The sequence below is a fragment of the Biomphalaria glabrata genome, chromosome 15 (genome assembly GCF_947242115.1).
Source record: "Biomphalaria glabrata chromosome 15, xgBioGlab47.1, whole genome shotgun sequence".
NCBI classification, from domain to species: Eukaryota; Metazoa; Mollusca; class Gastropoda; family Planorbidae; genus Biomphalaria; species Biomphalaria glabrata.
Window position 1 is genome coordinate 26,789,057 of NC_074725.1, and position 11,722 is coordinate 26,800,778.

The 11,722-nt window shown below is 37.9% G+C and overlaps 1 protein-coding gene across 1 annotated transcript in view; it reads right to left on the reverse strand.

The window, feature by feature from the left end:
- The window catches only part of LOC106055595 (A disintegrin and metalloproteinase with thrombospondin motifs 7-like), a 47,587-nt gene extending 37,508 nt beyond the window's left edge, over positions 1 to 10,079 (reverse strand). The window contains exon 1 of the mRNA XM_056012013.1: positions 9,795 to 10,079. The gene's annotated coding sequence lies outside the window, so the exon portion shown is untranslated. The remainder of the gene's footprint in view (positions 1 to 9,794) is intronic.
- Positions 10,080 to 11,722: the final 1,643 nt, after the last annotated feature.

An 11,722-nucleotide genomic window follows, 5' to 3' on the forward strand; every position in this document is an offset into this window, starting at 1 on the left:
ATAACATTTCATCATTGAAACATTCCATCATAGAAACATTCCATCACCATAACATTTCATCATTGAAACATTCCATCACCATAACATTTCATCATTGAACCATTCCATCACCATAACATTTCATCATTGAACCATTCCATCACCATAACATTTCATCATTGAAACATTCCATCACCATAACATTTCATCATTGAAACATTCCATCACCATAACATTTCATCATTGAAACATTCCATCACCATAACATTTCATGATTGAAACATTCCATCACCATAACATTTCATCATTGAAACATTCCATCACCATAACATTTCATCATTGCATAAAGTGCATTGTGCAAACATAAGTACATGTAGGTGTAATTAAGTCATTAACATACTAAGCAAGTTAACCCTAACCCTAACCTTAACCCTAATTGATGATTTGCTATAATGATGAAAATGTTGCAATGATGAAATGTCTCGTATGATGAGGTGTCTGGTCACCTAGTTGGACTAGCAGACTGTAGCTACAACCCAACGCCCTTGTATCGAGAAACGGGTAGCTCTTTATTGCAACGTAGACGAATATAGCAAGCATGGAGAAACTTGGAGAACTCGTGACCAGGCCCTAACTATTGCGGGGCCCTATGCGAAACGAATTGCGCGAGGCCACGTCTGGGCAGGGATACGGTATTAAGTGAAAATTAAGTTTTTATATTAGACAATTAGGCATTAAACTTTTATTCAATGAAAGTTGGCAATGCCTTTTTTCTTATCGCGTGTAGGATTGGCGTTTGCCATTTTGAATGACACCCCAAAATGACAATTGTGTTTATTTTTCAGGAGAATTTTAAGAGTTTTCAAGAAATTACCAGGACTTTTTTCGTATATTTTGCAAATTTCAAGATATTTCCAAGAACTTCTTGAAAAAAGTAATAATGGTTTTATTAAAAAATTGACACCTAGAATAAGCGCGGGGTCCATGACAGTACACGGCCCACTGCGGCTGCATAGGTTGCAGTGGCCTAAGGCCGGCCCTGCTGGTGACCAAACCTTTTCGGCCTGCCAACCTTGTATATTTCCCACACACGCGTCGCTAGTAGGATCATGGAGATAAATATCAAAGTTTAACGGAACTAAACCTCTGTGGCTTTAGTTTGCACTATCGGCATGCGTCTCAATGGGCAGGAAAGCACTGCCTAAAGGTCCGGAAATGGCATACGGGCCGTAGCTTGTATTCACTAGGCTTAGGGTAATGGCCTGTTGGTGCGGTTTCGAGTTTCGTACGGCCAGCAGACACGACATTAAGTATTCCATTTTGTTCAGTTCACAATGCGGTCAATACTGTCTCATTACGTGTGCAGTGATTGATGATTGTAATGATGGGATTGTGTGACTTAAAACGTCTTCGTATTGTCCAAAGGACCCGAAATTCCTCCATGTTGCCCGAGTTACGAGTGGAGAAATAACTGAAATCTTCTTTTGATCTGTCAATCAAAACAAGAACGGAGCGGTACAAAAACTCGTTCGTACCTCACTCGGTCAGACTCTATCGCCGCCACTCATTGATCAGGGAACATGGAATGCACCAAGATACCTGTGTGTAGTCGCTGAATGAACTCTTTACGTTGTGTCTGTTGTATTTATGTGTATGTTTCTGTTGTGTTGTCTTTATATGAGAAACGAGTCCTTGTAATCACAACAAATTTCCGTAAGGATCAATAAAGCAGTCTTAGTCTTAGTCTTTAGGAAATAGAAGTAAGTACAGTTCCCATTTCAGACCTTGCGATCTATAGGGCAGATGATGTAAAGGTCATCTGTTTCTGTGGCTCACGGTTAACGAGGGTGTCATGTGGCCAGCACAACGACCAACCAACCTTTACTTTTCCCCAACAAAGTCAGGTACCCATTAGAGCTGGGTGAACTCAGACGCCCAAAGATCCCGAAATTAAAACTCTCAGCCTTCACCCAGGATTCGATCCCGAGACCCCCTGTATCAGATGCCGAGCGCTTTTACCGCTCAGCCGAAGCGCCTCCTCTTTAGGAAATACATCACTTTTAATCCTCAATGTGAAATAATGGCAAAATTATAAGCATACAAAATAAAATTTAATTTCAATAGTAGATTCACAACAGTAGACAGTAGACGTTGTAGGAAACTATTTGGACTGACCACTCTTATTATCTTCTCTTAGTTATCTACCCTGACTACATAAGCTTCTCTAGGATTGAAGAATATGCCAGGATACTCATTTATTAATTTTCTTGGCTATTTTTAGCACTATGCATAAATTATGTCTGTTTGAAGGTACTTTCCCAAAGACACTCTCAAACTGCCAGACCCTGGGGACCTTTTGAAAGAACTAGAATCAAATTTCAGTAATAGATCAAAGCTGTAAAGAAGAAAATATTGTCAATGTGTGTGTGTGTGTGTACTTTGGTAAAGGGGGGTGGGTACTTCAACTTTTGTTTAAAGTTTTCGAAGTATTCGGTTGTTTTGTTGTTGTTTTCAAATGGGTGAAGGGAGTTAATAAATATTTTTTTATTTTAGTTTGAACACAAAAGAGACTAGGAATAAATTCTATTCCTTCTGTTACATCCGTCAAACTATTCTATCCATCCTTTCTTCTCGTTTGAAGCATTTTCTATTACATTTCCACAGGACTGTTGAATATAGAACAAAGGCAATGCATCAAAGAGTTTAGCTCGGTAATGATGACCCATTCATTGTGATTCATTTACGTCGGAGAGGGTGGGGGGATATCAGGAAAGATTATGTTTAAAAAAGGGGGGAGAGTGGGATATCCTAATAAAATTGCTGGCATGTTTCGTATCGATTGAGCTTGAATAGGTCCTAATGGTACATTAGTCCAGGACGATTTGATCTAACTACTGAGTTGCGTGAACAGCGCGCAACAATCAACTTAAACTTTGATAGCGCACTCAGAGAAGAGGAAAAATAAGGGAGACAGCACATGATGTCCTAGATCTAGAAGGAGACAACCGGAAACCCCCCAAAACAAAATGGCACACGAATGAATGTCAACGAAATATCGAATCGTGTTATTCAAGGCCTAGCCTCTTCAAGTGTGATTCATTCGTCTGATCACAGTGATGGTTATCTCGGAGATTTTGACACGCGCGTGTTTTGTTAGGATTGGTTTGAACATGTGTGTAGGGAAATTGGAATTAGTGCAAAGTGTCAAATCAGAACTTAGGGAACTGGTGTAGGATAAATCGAACTGTAACACATTGAACAGTCAAATTAATGATACAATCACTTTATGCTTGTGATCTTCTAAAACAGAGCTAAAAAAAATAAAAATAAACGAAAATTGAACATTATTTAAAAAGTTTTAGTTTTATCAACGCAAAAACGTTCTATGAAGGGGTTTGTGAGGACACGCTTTTTTATGGTGTGTGTGTTTCTATGGTGACGGTGGGAAGAGGTTAGCGATTGGTTGCGAATGATGCAACACAGGTGGCACTGTCGCCATTTGATAGCTAGGACAGACGACGTGAGACTGAAAGGTTGTGTTATTGTAGTGAGTTAGATCTTGTTACGAAATATTTTTACCAAAGTCTACAACTACAATTATTTCATTTTATTACAAGTTGATTTCGACTACATTACAAATAAAGTTCTATTTAGTCTTGTTCACAAGGAAGTTATTAGAATTTTTATTTGTTAAGATATATTACACCTACAACTGCTTAGTTGTCTACCCGCAGTTTGGTGCTACAAGTCAACGACCGGTACCCCCCCCCCCCCGAATTAAAGAAATTGTATGTTTTAAAATTTAACATACTTGTTTATTAAGTAAATAACAAGAAACAAAACATAGTATTTCCTTATTATGTGATGAAGTTTGAGAAATTTTTTTATAGCTAAAATTATATATATATAAAAAAAAGGTAATGTTCATGTCAAGATATCTTGAAAACTACTAAAGCTAATTCAACAAGACTTCAGCTGTTGATAACTCTAAACTCGTAGAAGAATGAATCAACCATATTCATTAAATATAACAAAAGTTTTAGCTCTTAGCATGGTAGCAGCCCATAACTTTAAAGTCTTTCTATTTGTTTGGACCAATAAAATTATCTTATCTTATCTATATTGGAAGGTAGGCATAGAAAAAAATAATTTCAACCTTTTTTATAAATTTTATCCTGCTTCACTTTCATATATATAAAACATTATTTATATGCATTCTTTTTTATTAGATATTCTACAACAGTAATATAAATGATAGTAACGTGTTTCAAGCATATAAAATACTTAAACCATAGACATCAATAAATATAGACTGGCCGAAGGAAGTAACTTCATGTAACTTGAAAACATGTATATCTATTGTATTCGGATTTCTAATAATGAAAAATTGCATGATCTTCATTCTTAGAGATTAAACAAAACTACACTGCCTCCTTATTTACAATATATATAGGTGTGTGGCTGAAATAGATATGAATACTTAATTTTTATACTGCTCATAAATGCTGTATGATAAAGTACAAAAAATTGCAAGTCACAAATTATCGGCCAGTCTATATTTATTTATGTCTATGACTTAAACACTGAGAAGTTAGTTCCCTTTGAAACACCACAGATTATGGGGCAGATGATATAAAACTTCATTATTTATGGGACCAACAGTTATGGATGTGTAATTTAGCAAGCACAAAGACTAAACCATTTTACTATGCACATAATGATATTCACATACACATCTGAGCATTGGACTATCTTATCTCTTTAATCTTGAATCTCAAGTTATCTAGCATTTTCTTCAAGATGTCTAAATTTACTAACTCATTAAATTATAGCAAATTAGAGTTGTATTCAATCTATTAAAGACTTTAAGTGAATATATATTTAAAAAAAAATTAAATCCAGCTTAATATTTTCTTTCAATGTAAAAACTCTTTTAAATGTGTAAGTCTTTTTTAAAGTGAATGAAGTTGTTACATGTGAGGCTTTACACCATGATAAAATAATTATTGATCTTCAGATAAGGGTCTAGAAATCTAGATCATGTCTAGATCTAATTTCTAAGCTTCGCCATCAGTCAGAATAAGTCCAAACATTTAGAAGCCAACTTAGTGTAGATCTATATTTCTGTGTCTTCACTATATGTTCACAAATTATTAACACTAATTTTAAACTGAGATACCCCCAGCTGCAAAAGACCTGCCTATAAAGTGCAGTCAGGGGACAGATGATTAGATGAGTGTGTGCACCATAGCTCTAGGTATGTTTTAGACCTTGAATCTTTGATAGATCAACTCATCTAGCTAGCAGATTAGATTAGATCTATACACTAGGAGGCTGCCAGGTCGTGCGTTATGCCCACTGGACTGTCCTTCTGTCATCTCAATGGTCCCGGATTCATACCCTGCCTGCTGCCATCCCTCCCCCTGTCATCCTGCATGAGGTTTGGATTAGGAATTAGATTATTGTTACGTATTTCTGAATCTTCTGGCTAAATGTACTAGTAGACACACAAATAAAAACACTGCAAAGAACTTGACGACTCAACTTTCAGCTTCATATAACTTTAGACTTACTTAGACTTAGGTCCTCCCGCGCCGTTCGGCGCATTGGGCGGCAAGCTGTCTCCATAATGATCTGTCACTGGCAATGTCTGAAGCCTCTTCCCATCTGGTGTCCACTGTTCTGAGGTCCTCCATGAAGGTGTGTCGCCAGGTAATACGAGGACGTCCCTGTTTGCGCTTTCCTCGTTTTGGCTTCCATGTTATCGCAACTCTTGGTGTGCGTAATTCATTTTGACGTAGAACATGTCCCGCAAACCTCATGCGACGCTCAGTCACAACCTCACTAAGTGTTCGACTCCCAGTTCGGCAAAGGATTTCCTTGTTTGAGATCCGGTCTGTGTATCTGACTCTTAAAATCCGTCTCAGCCATCTCTGTTGAGCCACATTTAGTCTTTTCTCAATTTTGACAGATGACTTCCACGTCTCACATGCATATGTAGCAGTTGGAATGACGATTGTGTTGAGAAGGTGTATTTTTGTCTCGAGTCCAATGGCTTGGCTAGTCCAAATAGGCTGCAGCCTTTGGAAAATGCTCCCTGCCTTTCCTATTCGGCACGCTACATCATGGTAAGCGTCTCCATCATTTGTTATGATGCTGCCAAGGTACGTGAACTTGTCCAGCTCTTCAAGCTTTGACTCGCCAAGTCTGACGGGGACACCCTTTGCCTTATATCCCACTCGCATAATTTTAGTCTTATCCAAGTTTATGCGGAGGCCAATTTTGGGTGCCTCTCTGTCTAGGCTCTCCGTCATTTCTTGAATGCATTTATTTGTAGCCCCGAGTAGTGCAACATCATCAGCAAAGTCCAAGTCCGTCAATCGGAGTTGTTCATGCCATGGAATACCAAAGGCAGTCTGGTTCATTGCTCTCCTCATTATGTAGTCGATGGCTAGGAGGAAAAGGAAGGGAGATAAGATGCACCCCTGTCTCACACCTGTCTCGATTGTAAAAAACTCTGTTGTTCCCTCTTCTGTTTTAATGCAGCAACTAGACTGACTGTAAAGGTGTCGTAGGATCTGGACGAATTTTTCTGGTATACCGTATTCTCTAACTATTTTCCATAGTGATTCTCGGTGGACACTATCAAACGCTTTTTTGAAGTCCACGAAACTGATCGTTAGCCGTTGTTGGTACTCAAAACTTTGTTCTATGATATTTCGTAAAACGAAAATCTGCTCTGTACATGATCTGCCTCTTCGGAAACCTGCTTGTTCTTCTCTGAGCCTTTCATCTACAGACTGTTGAAGCCGTCTCAACAAAACAGTGCTGAAAACTTTGCCTGGGACAGAGAGGAGAGTAATGCCCCTCCAGTTGTTACAGTCTGCCAAGTTGCCCTTTTTTGGAAGCTTTACAATCACTCCCTTTTGCCAGTCCTCTGGGACTTTTGAAGTTCGCCAACAGAGATTTAAGAGATCAGTCATTCTGTTAACAATGCACTGTCCCCCATATTTTAGCATTTCTGCTGATATCATGTCTAGTCCTGGTGCTTTGTTATTATTTAGCACTGCAATGGCCATGGTAACCTCCTCAGCAGTTATTGGGTCTGTCTTGACCTTGAGATCATTGTCTGGAGAGGGGTCCTTGAATATGTAAGTTATGTCTGGCGACAGTTGGTTAAGGGTCTCTTTAAAGTGCTCTACCCATCTTGCATCCTGTTCTTCTTTCGTTAACAAAGTTTTGCCTTGCTTGTCTTTTATTGGTGCCCCATGTCCACTCTTTGCTCCAGTGAGATCTCGGACAATACGATGGAGGGTTTTTGTGTCATTTCTGCTTGCAGCTGCTTGTGCCTCTTGTCCTTTCTGCTCAATCCAGTCCCGTTTATCTTGCCGACAGCTTCTCTTTACTTTCAGATCTGCTTCCCTATAGGCTTCTTCCGCTAGGCTGCGATCCTGTGTTTCATTTTTCTGATCTCGTCTACGTTTGGCCTCTTTCCTCTCATCTATCAATTTCCATGTTCTGTCTTGTATCCACCGTTCCTTGTATGAACCTCGCCTCCTTCCGATAACTTCTTCTGCGCACCCAATAGTGGTATCTTTGAAGTTGGCCCACTCTTCTTCAAGGGTCAATATATCTGCAAGAGCCTCAAAGCGGTTCGTTAGTTTCAATTGGAACTGTGCTGCAGTATTGCCGTCTTTAAGCTTCTCTACATTAAATGGGCGGGGTCGTGTGGCTCGTTTTGGTTGGCGTTTCAATCGGAGCTTACATTTGCCACTGACAAGGTAGTGGTCTGAGCCGATATCAGCTCCTCTGCGGGTCCGCACGTCTAACAGAGATGACCTCCATCGTTTGGAGATGCAAATGTAATCTATCTCGTTGAAGGTTTCCCCATTTGGTGATCGCCATGTTTTTTTGTGTATTTGTTTGTGCTTAAAATATGTGTTTCCAATTGAAAGGCTGTTGGATGCGCAGAGAGAAATCAAACGCTCGCCATTATCACTGATGTTTTCTGCAGAGCCATATGGTCCCATTACATATTCAAAGCCAGTTCGGTTGGGATTGATTTTGGCATTAAAATCTCCCATCAGTAGAATTAGGTCGTGAGTAGGTGTTTCATCAAGAGTGGTTTGTAGTTGATTATAGAACTGATCTTTGATGGTATCTTCTGCATCCTCTGTAGGGGCATAAGCTTGGATGGTAGTGACTTTAATTTGCTTTGTTTGGAGTCGAGCTGTAATTATAACTTTAATGACTATTAACTCTAACATTACTGTAACATGTAGCGTAGAAGACTGTACAATATCTGTCAGTTTACAGTTAGCTATACTTCGTTGCACTGCATCTCTTCACTTCGTTGCAATTCCTCTCTTCTCAACTTGCATCGAGCCGTATTCCACAGAACAGACCAACGACACACTTCCCAGTGTCGCTCCAGGTCTCCAAAACTGAACCAAGTCGTACTCAAGTCTACCGAATCAGAGCCGCACACGTCTTACATCGACTGTATCGACTGTAACGGCTCAAGTCCACTGTAGTTCGCTGTATAGACTTTAACGACAGTAGTCCACTCCAGTTAACTCTACCCTAGTTAACTTGCATCGAGTCGTACACATTTCTCTTCCACAGAGCCGCACACGTCTTACATAGTCTGTATCGACTGTAACGGCTCACTCACGACTCCATACGACTGACTTTCACATTAACTTTCAGGCTTATATAGAGTCCCTAATCGCTTCTCCAAAGTTGCACAAACACTCCTAGTATCCTCTGGAATAACATGTCAGGAAACGTCACATCCTGTCTTTATTTATACACGTAGATTCCAGAAAACACTCGCTGCAGTGTCATCAAGTCGGGGTCACACGTAGTGACCTTTATCTGTCACTGTTCATTAGTAACTGTCCCCCTACTTAGATCTGTTCGTCCCCTGGAACAACACGTGTGGACATGTCACATCCTGTCTTTGTTTGTACATGTAGATTCCAGGGAACACTAGCTGCTGTGTCATCTCGCCGGGGTCATACGTTGACCTCTACCTATCACTGTTCATTTGTAACACTATCTTCCACACTTTTAAGTGTCTAAAGCCTACTAACTAAAGGAACATACAAAACATCAACATGTAAAACAAACATTTTTAGACTAGGTCTAGGACTAGTTTGCCTAGGTCAAGACAACTAGAGTATAGTACATTAGTCTTTACTAGTAGATCTAGTGATTCTAGTCTAGATTCTAGATATATATTTATCTGTACTAGAAAGAATAATATTAAACATTATTAATATTAAATAATAAATAGTAAACTAGTTAAAAGTAGTTTTATAGATCTAGCTAAGATCTATTAGTTAGTATTACAGTATTAGATCTGTATTGAGTATTGTTGATCATTATTATTAGTAGGGTATTATTCTATTCTAAATCTATTTCTGTAATTATAATTTAGATCTAATTATTATAATATTAAAATAATAATATAAATAATATCTCTATTATCATGTCATGATATGGTCTAAAGTCTAAATTAATCATCTAATGATTGATTCTAATTCTAGAGTCTAGACTCTAGATCTATCTAGACTCTAAAATACTCTTGACTCTAAAATACTCTTTAAATTCTAGATCTAAATACTAAATCATGAGTTAATCATAATGACTCTGATCAACTCTAACTCTAATCACTAAATTTAAATCAGTAATATAGGCTTATAGCCTAAACTTAAAACTATACTATAGCATATATCTACTTATCTTATAGATCTAGTAATACTAGATCTAGATAGATTTTAGATCTATACTATTAGAGCTACAATATTTACCCTTTTTAAGGAAAATTTCGTATCAAATTTGCATCCTCTAACAAGTCTGAAAATTGAAAAGCCTAGTTGAGCACACGAACACGGTCGATCGGTGTGTTGTTTTGTTATCTTTGTGCTGGCTATCGGTACACAAACGACTAGGTCTACTCCTTGGTGGCAGTAAATAGATCTATTGGAATGTACCAGGACACTGATGCATACAACAATGTGTAACTCGGTGGTGTAACTCTTGTCGACTCTGCCGTGTGCCGAGTAAAGCAGCTGTGATTGTTGACACTGTACACCACTACGCAAGCAGTCCGTCAAGAAAGATATAAATACGGTGTTTCAAAAGGTCATATTTGACAAAATCTTGAACAGTTTACTATTGAAATATAAATCTTCAAGTTGATTTTTTAAAATTAATATATGAAAATAACCACCAAACCTGCAGGAGATAATAATGTAATTAGGAATAAAAAATATTTGGAAAAAAAAAAGGATGTAGATTTAATAATAATAAAAATAAATAACTTAAAAAAAAAAAAGAATTACTTTAGCTATAATACCCACCAAAACATGCAGCTTATATGCACGTTTAATATATTAATCTAAATTTCTATATACTTTATCAATAATTCTTGGGACAAGTGTCAGAAAAATTACCTACTGCCAACTGGTCTTGTACCTTTTTACAAATTGTACACGTTATTTCCATCACTTCGCAGATACCTTCAAGGCCCTTTATATCCCTAAGAAGATTCTCCCTGCCTGTCAGAGGGCGGTACTTCTGCAGACCTGCCACATCGTCAGAAAGTGAACACTGTTTAAGGGACTACAATGAATTTTGTTTCTCTTTAACAAAGCTCGACCCTGGCAGTTACAGAGAATGAATATTAGTTCGTTTTTCAAACAATAATAATAATATCATTATTATATTTTATTTTAGAGGACAAGGGGAGGTTATCAGTCGATTGCTTTAATTAATCAACCCAATGGGACTAGATTGGTAGTAGTCCACCTTTCATTTTTATTGACAAATTTGTGTGGGGAAAAAAGCAAAAGAAAAAAAGAATACTCTTTTAAAAACAAATCTTATTTAAGGGAAAAAAACGCTATGTATTGGTATTAAATTCAAGATTAATTAATTACTGCAATTTGATTTTTTTTTTATTGATTCGAATATTGTCGTCGATTACGAGTAGGCCTAGTTATGAGAAATTTCAACTACATCCGAGAATGGGAAGTGAGGAACATATAGTGACAAAACATAATAAGGGGGATAAGTCTATATTTGCATCTACATCTCTCATTAAGTACCACTTATTCCCCTTATTTTGATATCAAACAATTTAATCAATTGCTAATTGAGTCGTGTGAGATTTAGGCCTATATTATAGCAAATGAATATTCACATTAAATTAGTGTAACATCATTAAAAAATCACAAAATGTAGATGCGCTTCAGGACAGAAGACTAAAAAATAGTGTAGCGATAATATGTTAAACACTGAACCATCATTTTGAAATACAAAAACAAGACCTAATAAAAGTACTCTGAAAGACACAAAGATAAAGGCACATTTCTTACTCCATAAGCTAGGACAAATATATATAAGTGCTCATTCTTCTCTAGTGATACTAGAATGAGTTGCCTGAAAAAGCCAGGTAAACACCGACTTAGCAGATTTTTAGACAGGGGCGTAGCTAGAAGTTTTCCATCGTTAGGGGGCCAGGGGGTGTGGGGTTTGACCTCTCTGGAAGCCCCTGCATTTTGCGTAATATTTAATTTTTAATGTAAAACAACACTCATTTGGGGCCCCCCCTCAAGTGGGGGCCCGGGGGAATTTTCAAATTCTCCCCCCTCATTCCCCACCCTAGCTACGCCACTGGTTTTAGATTAACATGTATGACTAGATTGACAACTGGATAAGCCTAGGACTAATTATC